Source organism: Carcharodon carcharias, chromosome 20, assembly GCF_017639515.1.
Source record: "Carcharodon carcharias isolate sCarCar2 chromosome 20, sCarCar2.pri, whole genome shotgun sequence".
NCBI classification, from domain to species: domain Eukaryota; kingdom Metazoa; phylum Chordata; class Chondrichthyes; order Lamniformes; family Lamnidae; genus Carcharodon; species Carcharodon carcharias.
Window position 1 is genome coordinate 65,517,851 of NC_054486.1, and position 20,152 is coordinate 65,538,002.

A 20,152-nucleotide genomic window follows, 5' to 3' on the forward strand; every position below is an offset into this window, starting at 1 on the left:
AATAGCTTGTCCTGTTTGCTACCCTCAATGTCCCCATTAGCACATCTTTTAGATAATACCACCACTGTCAACACTCCTTTGTCCTTTTGTCTATGACATCTTTGGCAGTCTCTTCTTGGCCTCCACCTATCACTGGCCCTCTATCCAGCTCTCCTGTTCCACCCCCTTCTTCCAACTTATATTTCATCTCATTTCTATATGTCTTAATTGTGATGAAGGATCATCCAGACTCGAAACGTCAACTGTGTCCCTCTCCACAGATACTGTCAGACCTGCTGAGTTTTTCCAGGTATTTTTGTTTTTATTCACATAAGCTATGTGTGGATCTATGGAGTGTCTCCACTGCATGTCATCATCATCCTCCTGGAATGTAGGAACTATGGGCATCCGCTGCATCTCCATGCCAGGAGCCTTATCACAGAAGGCATGTGCACTGCCATCAGTCAGACAGGAGTCAAACATTCACAGATGCATTGTGAGGATCTATGGAGTGTCCTCATTGTACGTCATCATCATCCTCCATGAATCTAATGGCTATGAGGACCTCCCGAGTTCTCCTGCCTTGTCTAGACAACGCAATGGCCTCATCGCTGTCATCATTGCCCTTGAGGGCCTCCTGATCCTCATCCCCGTCGGCAAACTCCTCATCAGAGGAGATGTGCAGCTCCTCCATTTCCTCCTCAGGCAGCTCCTCCTCCTGTTGTAGCACCAGGTTGTAAAGGGCGCAGCAGGCAACCATGATGCACGACACCCTCTGTGGACTGTATTGCAGGGCTCCAGCAGACCGGTCCAGGCACCGGAACCTCATCTTCAATATCCCAATGGTTTGATCCACCAAAGTGTGAGCTGCAACATGAGCCTTGTTATACCTTCACTCTGCTGCAGTCTGAGGCCACTGCATGGGTGTCATCAGCCACGTCCTCTGTGGGGAGCCCTTGTCCTCGAGGAGCCAATGCTGCAAACTCTGTGGGCCCTGGAAGACATCAGGGATCTGAGACCGACTGAGGATGTAGGAGTTGTGGTCACCCGCTGAGATCCATGCGCAGACTTGCAGGATGGGTTTGCTGTGGTTGCAGATCAGGTGCACATTCAGCGAATAGAAGCCCTTGCTATTCACATTCAGGACTACTTGCTGCCACGGAGACCTGAGCACCACAAGTGCAATTGATGGCACCCTGCACCTGTGGAAAACCAGAAATCTGCGTAAATCCCAGCTCTCATGCTTCCTGGTTTTCCTGATCCTGGGTGAAATGCACAAAGTTGTGTGCCTTCGCAAATATGATGGCTGACCTCCTGGATGCACTTGTGGGTGGAGGCTTGTGAGATCCTGCAGAGGTCACCTGTGGATCCCTGGGAGGAGCCACTAATGTAAATATTGAATGCCATTGTCACTTTCACAGCCACTGGCAGTGGATGCCCTCCAGGTTCCTGTGGCGCCAAATCCTGCAACACGTGGCATATGTGACCGACCAGTTCCCTAGACATGCGCAGTCTTTGGCAACACTGGTTCCCGGTCATCTGCAGGAATGACAAGCACCATCTGTAGACCCTGGGTCTAGCTCAGCGTCGACCTGCGACGGCTCACTGTGCTCTTCAGCAGCATGTGCAGGAGTCCCAGCTGCCCCTTCTTCTTGAGGGAACTGTTCCTCCCTCTGCCCAGCCAGACGACTCCATCACTCTCTTCTCCTTCATCTCCACTCCTTGTAAGCCATGAGGTTCCATACTACTGATGTACTTCTCCTGCAGGATGGAAGAGAGAGACATGAGGCTTAGCATGGGTGTACTAACCTCTCTTGGTTAAGTCTGAAGGCCCCTTAACACCTGCTGGAGAGTGCTGGCCATCACTTGGATGGCCAGAGTGTGCTGCATGACTGCCTGAAACCCCACCCACCTCTGCCCCACTCCACCTGACAATTGGTGGCAGCTTTGCCCACTGGGCTGCATACTGTGCTTTCAGCTCAGGTGCAGGTATTCTCCTAACCCACACTGCTAGGCTGCACTGTTAGCTTGAACCATTGGAGAGACTGGCCCAAACTTGAATGAAGACATTGCAGGGGGCTGTGAGCATCTCCACCAGTGATTGCTCCACGGCCAGCTTTAGCGAGGAGATTGTACAATTTTCCCAGTCGCACACACCCTCCATCAGAATGCTCCTGTCATGGAGACACAGTAGAGGCCCTAACAGTCACTGGATTGCAGGAGGATGATGACAATGCAATGAGGATACTCCATAGATCTTCACATAGCCTCTGAGAATGTCTGACTCAGATGGCAGCTCACTTGTGCTCTGTGATCAGGATCATGTCAAGGAGACGCAGCCATGAAACTTTAAAAGCACCTGATTCTTTGTCTGCCTTTGGCACCTGAGCCCTTCAGAAGCACAGTGTCACTGGTCAGAAATGCTGAAGAGATGGGGGTCAGCATCACTTTAAAGGTGCTGAGAGCACACAGAGAGAATGATGAAACTCTGTGATGCCTGCCTACAATGTTCTGACAGCAATGACAAGCACCGCTGAAGTGCAGGTATCACTAATGTGTCCAGGGATGTGAGGCTGGACCATCACTTTGGTCTGAAGGCTGCACAAAGCATAGAGAAGAGGCTCTGGACTGATACGCCTGCCTTTATCTTGTGCAGAAAAGTTTCACATCTAAATAACATGAACAAGGGACCTTGGCGTGTGTGTCCATAGGTCTCTGAAGGTGGAGGGGCATGTTAGTGGGGTGGTGAAAAAGGCATATGGGACACTTGCCTTTCTTTATCAATCGAGGCATAGATTACAAAAGTAGGGAGGTCATGTTGGAGTTGTATAGAACCTTGGTGAGGCCACAGCTGGAATACTGTGTGCAGTTCTAATCGCCACATTATAGGAAGGATGTGATTGCACTGGAGGGGGTGCAGAGGAGATTCACCAGGATGTTGCCTGGGATGAAACATTTAAGTTATGAAGAGAGGTTGGATAGACTTGGGTTGTTTTCGTTGGAGCAGAGAAGACTGAGGGGTGACCTGATTGAGGTGTACAAGATTATGAGGGGCATAGACAGGGTGGATAGGGAGCAGCTGTTCCCCTTAGTTGAAGGGTCAGTCACGAGGGGACATAACTTCAAGGTGAAGGGCAAGAGGTTTAGGGGGAAGTGAAGAAAAACTTTTTTACCCAGAGGATGGTGACCGTCTGGAATGCGCTGCCTGGGAGGGTGGTGGAGGCGGGTTGCCTCACATCCTTTAAAAAGTACCTGGATGAGCACTTGGCACGTCATAACATTCAAGGCTGCGAGCCAAGTGCTGGTAAAATGGGTTAGGTAGGTAGGTCAGGTGTTTCTCACATGTTGGTGCAGACTCGATGGGCCGAAGGGCCTCTTCTGCACTGTGATTCTGTGATTCTGATTTAGGAAAATTAAGCTGATAACCAACATTGATCTGAGAAGCTAATACAGTCCACTAAAATTTCCATGAACTTTACATATTTTAAACTTTGTGCAACACAAAACATTGACAACGTGAATGTTGATGTAGAAAAAGGAGAGAAGGAAGATTCACTGCTCATCAGAACAAGGAGCCTTAGGCAGGGAGACATTCTTGACAATAGTGAACTCTATGTTTAAGTGCTTAACACCGTGCCCAGGCTGTGGAACTACATCTTCGTAACCTTCCTAACCCTGCCGCTACGTCTTGGTGCTCCCTGGACATCCATAGCGGAGGTGGAGGCAGCCTGCTGACTGCTACACCCTGTCTGTGATGACCTTGGTAGGGCCAAGATGTAGAGGGCCCTGGCCTGCTTTCGGAGCCCTGCTGTGTGGCAGTGGCACCCTCCTCGAACTGTGAAGCTGGAACTTCTGGGGTCACAGGAAGAGGGGACTCGGATGGGCTGGACACTTCCAGAGTCTCCTGGTTGGATGGCGCCGGGATGTGCACCAGCTGATCCTCCTCCTTATAGGCGCCCCGGGCTGACTCCTTGAGGAGAAGGGATAGCTGGAGTGAGATCGGGCTGTCTCGCACCCTTCTCATGTACACACTGTTGGGGGGCCAACTACAGTGTCAGTGATGGAGTTCAGCCCACGCAGCAGTGCAGGAGTGATGTCCTGGACCAAGGTCTCCGTAGCATCTGCCATCCTACCAGTGTTGACCTCGGTGTGTTGGCATGCCAGCACTACCACCTCAGCCTGAAGGCAGAAAGACTCCTCCATCGTGCCTTGAAATCTGAGGAGTGCAGTAGACATCCCTTCTTGATGTTCCCAAGCTTGCCTTTGTGGTTCCGGCAACTGTGACATGACCGAGTCCAGAGGCTCCTCATTTGACTTGGACTCAGCAAATTTCTGGCCTACAGCAGCTATCCGAGTGTTGGCCACCTGGGGAGTCCCTGCTGCCGCCTGCTGTGGATAAGAAAGTGCGATGCGCTCACCAGATTGTGATCCCAAGGCTACTCTAAAGCTAGGCCCCACTGAGGTGTGCGTCACTGCGCTGACGGAGGGTGTGGATGAGTGCTGTGACGGGTCTTATAAGAGGGTGTCTTCAAATTCCTCCTCCAGAGGTTTCTGCAGGGCTTAATTGGAGGCCCTGGGTCATGGATTCTATTGGCTGTTTGGCAGATATGCCTTTAAAAGCAAGGGGAGATAATTAGTGTATGGCAGTGGCCTGTGAAAGAGGATACATCACTCATGGCATGGTTGTCTGGTGGATGTTGCACTGCTGGATCCTCATTTGGTAGAAAATCACCGACCTCACTGACAGCACAGGAATGATCCTCACCGACCAGCTGGATGGCTCTATTTTCAAAGTCCGTGAGAACCTTAATTTCAGGCATTCCTCCACCTGTAAGTGTCCTCTCCTTCTTGTTGTGTGCCAACTTGTCCTGAATAAATAGAGGTGGAGAAAGTGTAAGCAGGATGCCTGCCAGGCCAGATGACAAGGAAGCCTGGCATTTGTGGGTGGTGAGTGGTTCCATGGATGGTATGAGAACAATTAATGTGTATATGAGAGAGTAAATGGTGAGGTCCCTTGAACTGGCAGTGAGTGATGGCGCTGTGGATAGGTGATGAGTTTGTGAGTGTGTGAGTTGAGAGTGAAGAGAAGAGTGACTTACCTGGTGGAAAGAAGGAGATCATTCATCCTCTTGCGGCACTGGGTGGCTGTCCTCTTTGGAAGCTGAGCACCGCTGCCACAGCCTCCAAAGCTGTCCATCTTGCGCCAGAGCGGGGTAGAGGACATCACGGTGGGCATCCAAAAGGTCCTCGAGGGACACATCACTGAACCTGGGCTGCATTCTTCTTGTCTTTCGGGGCCATGTCTTCTTTGCAACAGTCATTGCTGAAAGTACTGAAAAGTGTGCGCGTGGCTGGATTTTAAATATGGTGTCCGGTGTGATGAAGTGGCGAGGTGATAGCATAGCGGGTGATTGAGAGTCCAACCCGCCATAGAAACGCCGTGTTTCCTGGGAATGCATAATTAATGCAGTGGGTTTGGGACAATACAGCCTGAAAAGCCATCATTGTGGCCAGCGGGTAAAACGTCATTCTACCCGCCCACTACCATATTTGGTGCAAATCTGGGACGATTCCATCCAAGGTATCCCTAATGCACTGCCACTTCCCTCCCCCACCCCAGCATGTACTTGTGTACTACTATCAGACTGTGCTGCCTTGCCCACCACCCCACCCCCCACCCCTCACCCGAACCACAGTGCAGCCCTTGGCCCTACATTGCACTGTCAGCCAGCCAGGAAAAAGCGACTTACCTGTGCCCTCGCTTGAATGCACGGCGCCTCTTCCTTGAAGTTGAACAGGCGACCTTTGCGAGTGCTGCGCAATGTTACTGTGCACTCACCTCTGAGGTCCCATCAAAGTGCAGCTTGCCAGGTGCGCACCTTTTAAATGCTGTTGTGAAACATGTCGACGTGCAATCACGCCAACGTGCCCGGATGATCTAGCGTGGTGGAGATGGTTCCAGTGGGCAGGCAAGATGAGATGCAAAAGCATTGAAATTAGGTTCCTGATGGGTAGAACCGACGAATTCAAACTGGTTTCACGATGGCGTGAAACTGATTTTTGGCCTTCTCACCATACTGTCTGCTCACATTCGCCACGACGCCCGACACCAACGGGGATGGAAAGTTCCGGCCAATGAGTCAGTCCAAAACCTCGAGATGTGCAAAGAATCCTAAAAGAGTCCATGAGGTAGATGAGCCACACCAAGAAGAAGTCCAGCAATGCTTCTTTGGAGAAATCCCATGTTCACATATTGGAATGCTGACACGAATTTCAGGTTAGACACTGGAGCCAGTGTCACAGTCCTGTCGGATCAGCAAGTGGCTAAAAGACCTCTGGCTACGGACAACAGACACACCACTGTTTGGTCCTGGAGCAATCCAACTACTGATCATAAGCATGATTCAAGAGTTGCTCTGGTATGGCAAAATAATTTAAATTCTGTATGTCATCCACAACAAACCCTTTTCTTAACCAAGCAGAGAAGCTCATATTGCCCTCAACCTCCTCAAAACAGCAAAAGACATCATAAAACTACTGTAGTCAACTACACTAAATGGGGAGGCTCCCGAGAGGTCCACCAGCGCTGATGATCTCAACTGGGACTTCACTTTGGAATGGTTCTCACTCTTTGCAGAGGCAGTAATTCCAGCTCCCTTGCAGATGGCAGAAAATACTCTTCTTTGGTCAGACCAGCCAAACTCTCCATAAAAGCACAAACATATTTAAAACAGAAGATAGAGAGCAGGAGGAGCAGCAGCAGAAGGTTGACCCTGAACTTCAGAGTCAAACAGTTACTGTCACAGAACCGGGGAAAACTGCAGCAACGAAGCTGGAGCTTCAAGCTCACACTCACAAGTCGATCCTGAAGCAGGAGAGAAGCAACCACCAACTCACCAAGACAAAACTCAGGGGACACAAGTGCATGTGAAGAAACAGAATGCAGCATTGGAAGCCAAACTGCACGTTGAGCTCAAGGATGAGGAACATGCAGACATAAGGGAAGAAAGCCTTCAACTTCCAGGAAAAACATGGTTGATCCCACCGAAAAAGGAAACTGAGTTCACGCTAAGAATGAACAGAATGAACTTTCCCTCTGGAAGGAGAAGGATAAGCCCATGGTATCCGACCAAGGAAGAGAGTTTGTCGACTAAGAACACTACAACACTAAGAAGCACAAGAAGCAAACCAGATATTGATATCTGAGTATTTGAAACACCAAGTACTACAGCTTCAACTCCAGGCCAACAAAGTCAGCCCAAAGCAGTTGAGACTACCAGTCCTCAAACTTGAAAAGAACAAGATCTGAAAGAGTCGTAAAGCCTCCAGACTATCTGAATCTGTAAAGTCAGAGACTTGGGAGGAGAAGGGGTTGCATGTAAATATTATTGTAAATACATTTGAGTAAAGATTTTGGGGAGGTGTTTGGAATTGTAAGGGTTACTGTGGGACTGAGGAAACCGTACTGCCCACATTATGATGTAGAGAGTCACATGGGGGTAGCAGAGTATTGTAGTGAGTCCTGTAGAAGGTGGCATGAAGATAGCACTTAGTCAGAACAGTATCCTATATATATGTATATAGGTGTGTGTTATTAATAAACAGTTATTGTTCAACTGTATGAGCGTCTAGACCTCTTCATGAGACAACGTACAACCTTACAGCAACAATATCCAGCTGCACTTCACCAATATTTCTGTACATAGTGCACATGTTTTTGGCATTTTGTTGCTAAAATGGTGACCATGGCAAAGTGCTTACTTCTGGTGCTAACCATGACGAATATCACTATGGTGAGGACATTAACACACATGCTGGGATCATTACCCTTGTAAAGCATGGATGAAAGTTTTGTCCCTTGGGAACGATGAATGGTGTATCAGGATGTCTCCGCTATTTTTCTGGCAATTGAACTGATCTCTTACGAGACAGAAGTGGAAATTATGCTTATAACCCCTGTGCTGATAATCTAAGTGAAGCAGGAAAGGCTAGGATAAAACTAGACAAACATGATTTGACTGACATGAATCCAAATTGTTTCATTTCAAAATTTCAAAATAAATGACCATGCAAGAGAGGGATTAAACTTTCCCCAAGCAGCTAACTCACTTAATATTGCAATAGTAGTCACTATTCATGTAACCCCAGATGAAACCAATTGTTGTTAGGATTAGAAAAAAAGTTAGTAATCAAATGAAAAAGCCACACAATTCCAGTTACATAGAACTTTCTGGAATATGTTGTGGACAATCAGCTTCTCCTTAAGATGTAAAAATATTAATTAGATATTTAGAGTTCACACCTTCACCAATATATGTCAGAAAATGGGTCCAATACCTATGACTTTCTATCGAAACGAACTGAAAAAGCACAGAAGTTCATTAATTTTCTGATACCTGCATGTTGGTATAGGATGGGGGACGGCGGGGGTGGGGGTGTGGGTCAAGTAAACCAAGGATCTGTTTTATCATCTCCAAAATTGTTCTGAAATTTTGGAGTAATTTTGGTGTAATTTTGACTTTGAAATGGGTGATATTGTGTTGGCTGCAGATATTGTACACCTCACCAAATTTTTCTTTCCATGGAAGCAAGTGAAGATCTTACTAATCTTCAAAAGTTGTGTTGTGATCTGATGATGTTACTTTGGACCCCGGAGTTATTTTAGCACCAGGCCATGTGAGTCACACACAGCGACAGGGGAAAGCTATGGGCAAAGAGATTGAGGTCCAGTAGAGTTCCAGCAAGGCGGTTTTTTTATAAACTGTTAACAGTTTATTTTTTGTGACAGCAGCAGCATGAATGTCTGTCTGGGGTCAGTGAGGAAATTTAGGGCCTTTCCTGCCCTCAGCTGATGCTGATTACCTCCCAAGCACCACTCCCTTTAACACGTTAACTCAACAATGAGGACCATTCCCTCAAGCCTCCAGCTGTGTGAATTCCTGCTCCCATCCACGGGCATCTTTGTCATGCCAACTGGATTTGGGCTATTGAGTCCATCTTGAATTGTGAACATGAATCCTGGGGATTAAAATGACCCAGGCCTCACCATCGTGTGTACATGCAAGCTTGTCACTCAGCCTGCCAACCCCACGCTGCACAAACATCATGTTCATATCAGGCTATTATGTTTCATTACAACAATTTATTGCATCAATCATGCTTAACGGCACATTTTATTTCATTTAAATTAGGAAATTCCTCAACTGAATATTAATTACAGCTGAAGCTTAGTTTTCATTTCATAACAAGGCAATTTAAATACACACTCAATACTTACAGTGCTTTTGAAGGTAACTTAAATTGGGATTACATTGGATAGACGGCATAGAAGCAGGCCATTCAGCCCAACCTGTCCATGCCAGCATTATGTTCCAGTCAAGTCTCCATCTTTTCTCATCTAAATCTACTATCCTAAATATTTATTTCCTTCTCCCTTGTATGCTTGTCTAATTACCCCTTAATTATATCTATACAATTCACTTTAGCCACTCCCCCTGTGGTATCTATATTCCACATTCTCAATACTTTTTGGTGAAGAAGTTTCTTCTGAATTGCCTATTAGATTTCTTGGTGACTGTCTTAGGTTGATGGCCTCTAGTTATGCATGTCCCCACAAGAGGGGACATTCTCTCTGTATCCAGCCTTTCAAAACCTTTCATAATTTTAAAAGGCCTCTGAGGTCACCCCTCAGCCTTTTTTCAAGAGAGAAGAGATTTAGCCTGACAATCCTCCCCTGATGTATTCTCACACATTTCTGTTATCATCCTTGTAAATCTTCTCTGCACCATCTCCACTGCCTCTATAACTTTTTTATAACATGGTGACCAGAACTGCAAACAGTACACTAAGTGTGGCCTAATTAAGGTTCAAGACAGATTCAGTATAATTTCCCTACTTTTTAATTCTATCCCTCTAGAAATAAAGCCTAGTGCTTGGTTTGCTTATTTTTATGGGCTTGGTAATCTGTGGAGCAACTTTCAGTGATTGGTGTATTTATATTCCAAGATCACTTCATTCCTCTACCCCACCTAGACTTGCACCTTCCAAGTAAAAGGTGACTTCCCCATTCTTCCAACCAAAATATACAACCCACAGTTATCTGCCTTGAACTTCTTTTCACAGAATCACAGAATCTTAACAGCACAGAAGGCCATTCGGCCCATCATGTCTGCACCAGCTCTCCAAATGAGCAGTATTCCATTGCCCTGCCTTTTCCCTATACCCTTGCACATTGTTTCTATTCAAATAATCATCTAGGGCAGAATTTTTCTTGTTGGGCAGGCTCGGCAGTGGCAGGTGGGGGTGGTCGGGAAGCCGACCACCGCCCGCGATTGAGGCCGGAAGGCTATTTAAAGCTGGGCAGCTAATTAAGGCCTGGCCAGCTTGAAATGCAAGCAGCAGCATTAAGCGCTGCCCATGCCCCCCGGTGGGAGGAGTGTGAGTGGGGCGAATGCAAACTTCGCGCATACATGCGAGTGCGTGCTTGATAATCTCTGAGGCACAGAGCTGTCTCAAGGAAATGAAGGCCAGAATCTTCCGTTTGGCGATGCTGGGGCGGGCCCCACATGCCGACGCGTAAAATGACATGCGGTGATGTCGGGTGTGCGCCCCAACATCACCACGCATCATTCCGATCTTCAGTTTGGCAGGCGGAGTTGCACCAGAGTCGGCGGCATGCCTGCCGAACTATCAAAGGCCTGTTAAGGCCATTAACACACCAATTAAACAATTTGATAGGGCTACCCATCCAACCTTAATGTTGGCGGGCAGGTGAAGAGCCCAGGTGGCCTTCACATTTTTCATGGACCCTCATCCACAGGCGGGATGAGGGTTCATGAAGGGTTTATTAATTTAATACAATGTTTCATGAAAAGCCATGCACATGTCCCAGCTCATGTGACAATGTCACATGAGAAAACGCCTGAATAGTTTTTTTTTATTTTTCACATCTTTATGACTTTTCTGTGCCTCAGGGAGATTTCTGTGTCTTTTTTGCCCCGACTCTCCATCCTCTCCCCGCTCGCACAGGTAGCGCTGAGTGCTTCCGGGTGCGCGTCATGCTGGGTGGGCCTTAATTGGCCCACTGACGTAAAATGGCGCAACCCGGGTGGCAATTGGCTGCGCCCATGCCCACTCCTGCCCAACACGGAGAAAATTCTTCCCAAAGTGTTTTTAAAAAAAATAAAGAAATTAAAAATATTATAAAACAGGGACATGTTTTTAATTAAGTTTTAAAATTTTAATTTTTATTAGCTTTAGGAAACCTCATCCTGTCCAGCTGGCTGCTTGGCCTTTTCGCCTGCCCATTGTAAGGTTGGGCAGGCAGTGAAAAATTTCATTCAATTATCTTTTTAATGGCCTTAACAGGCCTTTTAATTGTTAGTGGGTGCGCTGCTAACTCCGGCATGCGCATGCTGAACAAAATATCGTGTGACTGCACGTTGACGTCAGGACACTCGCCTGATGTCAAGGCGCGTCATTTTACACCTGAGCGGGTCGGGCGCATGCCCGCCGAGCTAAAAATTTTGCCCCTAATGTCCTCTTGAATGCCTCGATTGAATCTGCCTCCACCACTCTTCCAGGCAGTACATTCCAGACCCGAACCACTCGTTGTGTGAAAAAGTTTTTTCTCATGTCACACTTGCACCTTTTGCAAATCACTTTAAATCTGTGCCCTCTCGTTCTTGATCCTTTTACGAGTGGGAGCAGTTTCTCCCTATCTACTCTGACCAGCACCTCATGATTTTAAACACCTCTATCAAATCTCCTCTCATCCTTCTTCTCTCCAAGGAGAACAGTCCCAACCTCTCCTATCTAACCTCATAGCTGAAGTTTCTCATCCCTGGAATCATTTTTGTAAACCTCTTCTGCACTCTTTCCAATGTGTTCACATCCTTCCTATAATATGGTGCTCAGAACTGTACACAATATTCCAGCTGAGGTCTAACGAGTGTATTATATAAATTCAGCATAACCTCCCTGTTCTTGTACTCTATATCCCTATTAATAAAGCCAAGGACACTATATGCTTTATTAACTGCTCTCGCCACCTGTCTTGCCACCTTCAATGATCTATGCGCATATACACCCAGGTCTTTCTGCTCCTGCACCCCCTTCAAAATTTCACCCCTTATTTTATATGGTCTGTCCATGTTCTTCCTACCAAAATACATCACCTCACACTTCTCCGCATTGAACTTCATCTGCCACTTATCTTCCCATTCCACCAACTTGACTATGTCCTCTTCAAGTTCCACATCATCCTCCTCGCAGTTCACAACACTCCCAAGCTTCATATCATCTGCAAACTTTGAAATTGTCCCTGCAGACCAAGATCTTGATCATTAATATATATCAGGAAAATCAAGGGTCCCAATACCAAACCCTGCGGAACTCCACTACAAACCTCCCAATAGCCAAAAAATATCCATTGACCATTACTTTCTGCTTCCTATTTTTCAGCCAATTTTGTATCCACGTTGCTACTGTACCCATGAGCAATAATTTTTCTCACAAGTCAGTTCTGTGGCACTGTGTCAAATGCCTTTTCAAAGTCCATGTATACCACATCAACATCAATTTACTTGCTCATTCTAGAAGTTTATTAATGTCCTCCTGTAATTTGTTGCAGTCCTCTTCAGATTTGACTATCTCCAATCTGGTGTTATCTGAAAATTTAGAAATTATATTTTTGATTCCAAAGTCCAAATCATTAATGTAAATTGTGATCAGCAGTGGTCCCAGCTAGCACTGATCCTTGTGGAATACATTTTCCACCATCTGCCACAATGAATAACTACCCTTTAATCCCTCTCTGTTTTCTGTCTTGAAGCCAGCTAGGAATCCATTTTGCCCCGATTCCACATTCTCTGACTTTATTCATTACTCTATTATTAAGGTCTTTTGAAAACCAGGTAAATCACATCTTCTGGATTACCACTGTCTACTCTCTCTGTCACCTCCTCAAAAAATTCAGTAAAGTTGGTCAAGCAAGATTTTCTGTTTTGAAACAAGTCCACAAGTAAAAATCAATTTTGTTGTAACTCTCAGTGGAATTTAAGTTTTTAAAATTTGAGCTCCATGATAATAGAATGATTTGAAGGATCATGTGACTGCAGTTAAGTGCTAATCAAAATAATTACCTGTACTTGGGCTACACCATAAATTACCATTTTACTAATTTCAAAAGCTTCTTCATAGAGTCCAACATATCCTCTGCATCATTCAACAAACATTGATTCAGTCTGTTCATCAACTGACTGGAATTTGTTTCCCTGTGTCCACTGAGTTTTGGCTATGTTTAGTACAAACAGAGAATAGAATATGGTCAATTTTGCTGTAATTATTGCTTGGAAGCTCTTAGTCACTGGACTGCATGACAGAAGTGGAGATGGAGTGAATGCCAGTCCTCCACTTCCTTTACAAAGGCCCACAATTGTAGAGGCTTCTCTCGAGATGGGATAGAATACCTACACAGGTGTAGAATTTCCATCATACCGGTCCCATGCCTCTGTCATTTAACCAATGACACATGCCTTTGGAGGGATTCCCAGAAGGAACCTAATCCCAGTCCTATTTAAATTGGAGGATCAGAGAGTGGAAATTAACAGCCCCACTTCTGTTCTTCAGTTGCTTTTATGGATTTTGGGCCAGGAATTGAACCTGCTGTCCAATACCAGATTCCATGATCTATAGCCTCCTTTCCTGCCCACTTCCAGGCACAAAGCTCTGCCAGGGGGATTTGGGAGGCATTTGGGGATTTGTGTTGTGTCCACAACTAGACCATGAAATTGATGCACCAAGTGTGCACGCACTGAAGTCTGTACAAGCAGTGAACAATTTAGGCAGTGTGCCCAGGCATAGGAAGGCCAGAAAATACAGCTCCTAGAATGATCAAAGGGCCCTAAACGTGTTGGCCCTGAAAAGCCATGGGCTGCTATGACGGCTGTTACTTAGGAATCATGGATGCTTGTACTCTCCAGCACTGAAATTTGAGAGGTTGGTGAAAGGCACCTAAAAGCATGGAGCCAAAAGACACCACGAGAGATATGTTTCCAGCATCCACCTGCTCATGCAGCTAGAAATAGGAACTTTGGCGGAGTTTCTATGGCAATCACCAACTCATTGAGTATCCCTTGGATCAGCTGGTATTAAACTGGCTGTTAAAAAGTTGTGTTTCAATTCTTTCTGCTTTCCTGGCCTGGTACCTCCCAGCTGAGGCCTCATTCACCAGCTAAAGGCCAATAAATGTCATCAATATTGAAACTAGTTTGGCAGTTAAAATAAAGCAAAATTGGCTCCCCCAGATCTTTAGATAAAGGTGGTCACCTCTTGTTGGCCTGTGAAAGAGTGGCCTTTCCTTTTCTTCCAGTCTAACGACCTGTATTCTCACCAATACTCAATGCTTTACCATTCTAACTCACTAACTACTCCCTCCCAGGGACATTTCCCTGGGCTGGTGCTTGCAAGATGACATGACAAAGTTGGTGATGAGGTCGTTTGAGTGGGTCAATGGTTGCACTGATGTTTATTCACTTTGCTTCATAGTTTCCTCTTCCTTGTCCGTTGCTGCACTCTCTGCTGCTCCCATGCCTTGTGATACGTATGGGAACAGGCCATACGATTGCAATAAATTGTTTGCCTCAAGGTACTGTCAAGCTTTTCCTTCACATAGGTGTAAACAGAACAGACTCATGGATATTGGGGCTGGATAGTGAAGTTTCTTGCTGTTTTCAGTCTACTCACTGCGCAGGAGATTTTTTTGGTGAAGTATTTTAGGTTGAAGCAGTTTCTGTTGCTTCTACACTTTTAAAATGTTACCTTATTTTTGTTCATATTATCATAACTTCTGATCTCCAGGGCATCATATCCGGGGAGGTATCCCAAGGATGTGCTGGGGGCCCCCCTGGAAATCCCCATGCAAGGACTGCACAGCAATTGCTCCGGGGTTCAAACCTCCATTGGGCTTCAACTTCGAATGGCTTAGATTGTCATAAAGGAATAGTTACCCAGGAAAAGTTAGAATAATTAAAACCATTTCTAACTCCTGGATAAATATAGCACTGACCCCCTCACTGACTCCCTAACTACAACCCCCGCACCCGCATTGGACATCCCTGAATCCCTGACTACCCCCACAACCCCCTGACCAGCCTCCTGTCCCCCCATGGGAGCTCCCGACAACCCCCCCATGCACCTTGACTTCCCTCCCGATCCCCCCATGGGACCCCGATTACACCGCACCCCCCCCCAATTATTCTCCCGAATCCCCAACCACCTTCCCGACTACATTAGCAACCCCCTGCCTACTGTCCCCACCCCCCTGACTACCCTTCCAACCCCTGACCGCCCTCCTGGCCCCCATGGTTTGCCTGATTACCACCACCACCCCCAACACCTGCTCAACTACTCCCCGACCTGCGTAACTTACCCCCATCCTCCAACTACCCTCCTGATCCCCCGACTACTCAACATCTCCCCCCACGTGGACAACACACATACGTCCGACTACCTTCCCAACCCTCCAACTACACCCCCAACCCCCACTTCTTGGTACATTAGACTAGAAATCAATGAGATGCATCTGGTTAAGGCGGAAATGTGCAGATTGAATTCGGACAGTATGGTCACTTTATACAATGATTTCTGCAGCTACAACAGAAGAATTTATGCAATTTTCAAAGGCACTGCGCCCAAAAGAAAAATCAATTCTTTTACAAGTCCTTAGGACATGCCTGTTAAGGGGTCAGGATTTGTACATGACTCATTCGATTCCAATAATAAACACCTACGAACAGAATCATTTATGGCCCCAATTTTAAATTGCTCCACTTTACAAAAAGCAGATGAGGGGGGCAATTAAAACAAAGGCAGCACCTTAGCTCCTCTGTCCCAGCTGCCTTCCCGCCATGTCCAGATGTTAAGATGCCCTCCTCAGTAGGTGAACAGGAATGCAGTAGGACATGATCTGCAATTTTAGTGTGAGGCTTGAGCAAAGGAGCAGTACCAGATCCCCCCTATCTGTGCTATCTGCGCAAATCGTTAAAGGAAATACACCAGTGTCAAATCCTCGATCAAAGATTTAGAATGGGAATCACTATAGCAAAGGGGGGAGAAAAATAGACTTACCATGTTCTATAAAATATGGAATGGAGTGGTGGGAACTGATAGAAACAAGTACCTCGTGCCCTCCGGCCAATGACAAAACATGAGGTAGCCATCCACACAAACTACAAAGACCATTTGCTTCCAAGACAGTATATCAAATATCTTTCTTCCTAAGGACAATCCCACAATGGAATAAGCTGCCAAAGGAAGCAGTCATATCCCCATCTTCATGATCCATCTTTGGATTATTTCCATTTAAAAGTTTTCATTATCAGAACTACCATCTCAGCAGGCCATGACTGGTTTAGTTAGTTCTACACATATAAATGTTGGTGGAATGGTGCCGACACAATTAAAGCAGAAGCCAAAGCTGCTGGCACACGAATCATGGGTCAGAAGAAGTCGAAGGGCGTAAATTTTTAAATCAGCACTTTATGCGACTCCTATGTCTCTGCAGTTCCTCAGCCTGCTGCTGAACTCCCACTCTCAACCATCTGGCCAGCTTTACATTCAGGGAGTCAAAAATAATCATGGGACTAAAGCCCAAAAATTGCCACACCCAGATTCACTGCCTGTTTCAGGGTTCAAGCATACTCTTTCCATTAAAATCGGGGTCTATATAATTTGTGCCCTTATGTCCGAGCTGAGGGAAATTAGTACTGAGGAGTCGAACACTCTCCTTATTGGGCATCCAGTGTTGGTATCAAGCACTCCTATTCAAGGTATAGCACAGTTAGATGCAAGGTAAAGCTGTCTTTGTTCCACCTCAACAAAAACCTCACTGATAACATCAGAAATATCTGGCCTACTCCATTAGTATGATGCTTTTCCTTTCCAAAACAGCAGTTGCCAGGTAGGAATTGGAATCTTTCAGCCAGCAGGCATAGATGACATCCATCCCACCAGTCTCGTCTACATTTACACTAATGTTCCAGAGAAAAAAACAATGTTTTAAATTGCAACCCACAGTTCACTAAAATAAATAGAGTAATTCAAAACAGATTGTAGTCACTCAGTATTTTATTTCTGGTGATTCAGAAATAACTTCTTACTTTGCAATTAAAATGTCTACTGTTATAAAAGGCAAATATATTTGGCAAAAGAACTGAATAATCTCATATTTTATTGTGCGTATATTTATATTGTATGTCCATTATATTTGTGCAAGCTGAATAATGCTGTGTTTCAATGAGAACACTATAAGGAATGATTAACGATCAACAACCAAGCTGAATGACACCCATCTTCACTGATTATTCAGGGTTCATTTTCTGTTTCAGTGTCAAGAAACTACTTGCCTAATGTACTTACATATTCAAAAATGTAGGACAGGATGTTTGCCTTCATCATATTTCGCAATAAGAGGATTGCGAAAGTTTCAGTGTGTCTTGCTGAACAAGAGCCTTGCCAGTAGGTTGAAAATACTTGAACAAAGTACTTTATTCATGAGAAAGCCACCAGCTTTAGTTACAGGAGCTCACTGGAAGGCAGCATATGTATCTACGTAAATGAAATACTTATAGTATGAACGCTGCAGAAAGTGAAGTGATAGTACTGCAGAACTTGTCTAATAGCTCTTTACCTCAATGAGGTAACACACTGCCAAGACAAGGTGTACAAATGGTTTCTTACTGTTGTTACTTGAATTTGAATATCAAAGGAAATATTAATAATTTTTGGAGCAGTTGGTTTATAACCTTGCCTTATTCTCCCCAAAGTTAAGTTGTGTTCTAGATTGCCTATTAGCTTATGTTCCATTATAGTCAACAAGACAGAAAATAAAAGTGGCAGCAACAACAAAGTTAGACATAAAAATAAAAAGCAAACACTAGAGATCCAAAATTGACACAGTCCGGCAGATCAATGAGCATCTGTGAAAGAAATGGAGAATTAATATCCTGGGCTTGTAGCCTCCTACAAAACTGAAAAATAAGAGATTAACAGGCATACTGATCACATGAGAGATAGGGGCCAGGGAGAGGAAAGAACTAGCAAACAAATATAGCGAGGAAATATCAGAAGAACGGTTTTATAATGTAAAAGATCATGTCAGTCAAATAATCGGAAGACACATTAAAGAAATAAAAGACATTTAAAAACAAAGCATATATGAATAGATAGAGAATGGAAGTCCCAAGGAACATGCAAGAGATGGAAAGTGTAGAAAGTCTGGGGGCCATGTCTGAAATTAAAACGGGTTTGAAGTTTAAATAGGAGATGTTCTGAAAAGTGAAAGAATAGGTAAAGAGAAAGTGTACAGTGCCACTCCCACCCAACCACTGTGTTCTGATAAAGAGTGTCTCCCAACCGAAATCACCAATCCATTCTCCCCCACTCCCCAGAGACTAACATCCCAACCCACATCAACAGCTAACCCTGCAGTAAAGGAATGGAGACATGAGGAAAACCTGAACTCAGCAGGGCCACTTGAACTCACTGCTGGGTTCAGATAAACCTACTTTGGCTGTTGCAAGGGCCTTAACCCACAGTGTAGTAGTCGCAAATTTATGGAGCAGATGTAAATGCTCTTGGAAGGGTGAATAAGGTCTGTATAACTGTCATAATGTGAAGTTATTTAAATCCCCAACCCTTTAAAATAAAAAGCAGACTGTAGCTGTCAGTGAGAGTTAAAAGAAAAATCTGTTCTAGCAGCTTCAATAGCCAATTGTTGACATTTCCCTAAGAGCTCTTTATGAATGCTTAGCTGATTTCCAAAAGCTATAATTATATCAGCAAGAAGTTTCTGAGTTCACAGTGTGATTGACTTAAAGAGGGTATTAAAGGATTAGTTCTCTTTTATGTGGGGTATCAATAGAAGTTTGTTTATTTTTTATGAAATTAACCGTTTGAGATTTAAAAGGTTTGAATGTGCTTTCAAGAAAGGGAGTTTTAAAAATATAGTGAAGGCTGTATTAGATTTTTAGAATTTTATTTTATCTCATCTCAGCCTTAGGTCTGTCCATGGTGGATATTTGGTGAGTTAGAATGGAGGGTAAAAGGCCCAAGGGGAGTGGGTGAGTTGGCATGGAGAGGGTAAGGGGCCAAGAGGGGGTGAGTGGGGAAATGAAGGTGTGATTCTGTGGAGAATGCTGTCTCATAAATTCATTTGCAATTGAAGAAATAAGATGTTAGGAGAAATTGTGTTGGACTGCTGCCCATGGTGGGTATTTATTCAAAATAGTCATTTCTATTAATTTATTTTAAAAAGATTTTCTTGACACACAGGTACCATTAGCTAAGATGCTTTTAGTACCTTTTGACAAGGGTTAGAAGGCCTAAAATGTCACAATACAATTGGGATACAAGTCGCAAAGAACCAAGGTGGGCCTTCTAACCAACACACCTTGGCACTGGGCCACCCATGCTCTGCTTCCAGGGGCAGCTGGCCTGACCCAAAGTGCCCCCCCTCCCCACACCTCACTCCTGGAGCAACGATCATGCCATTTGATGTTGTTTCTATCGAGGCATGTCCGGCAAATTGGAAAATTCCCTGACATGAGCTACCTTCCTCAATAGCGCAAATGCAGGCCATAGCTAATGAGGTCGTTGTTCAGACCAGAGGAGGCTCAATGACAAACCAAACGTGACTCGCATGCAATTTAAGAGCCCAGGAGAAACCTACAGTGGGTTATTGGCAGAGTTATATGGGTAGATATTAATCCCATTCTGTTAATATGGCAATGGGAAGACAATCAAGTCCCAAATACTGGGTAGAGTTCAATGCGCCACCCCCCCCACCCCTCCCCAGAGGAGGTAGCTTTGTGCCGGGGGCTGGGGGGGTCGATTGATTAGGTAGAAGGGTGCAGAGTGGGGACCCTGTTGCATTTCTGCCTCCCCCAGTCAAGCTCAGGGTAGGAAGGATGGAGGATGGCCTTCTTGCCTGAAGGCCGACTGAGGCCCATGAGCCACTAAAAGGCCTTATCCTACTGCTGCTGGTATTCAACCAGTAGCAGGCAGAGGACTCACCATGTGGGGAGGCTGCCCAGCAAACCCTCTTGGCTTTGCTTGTGGGGGACCCCTTGTTTACAGGCACTTTGTTCCCAATCAAGGGACCCAGAATAAGGAG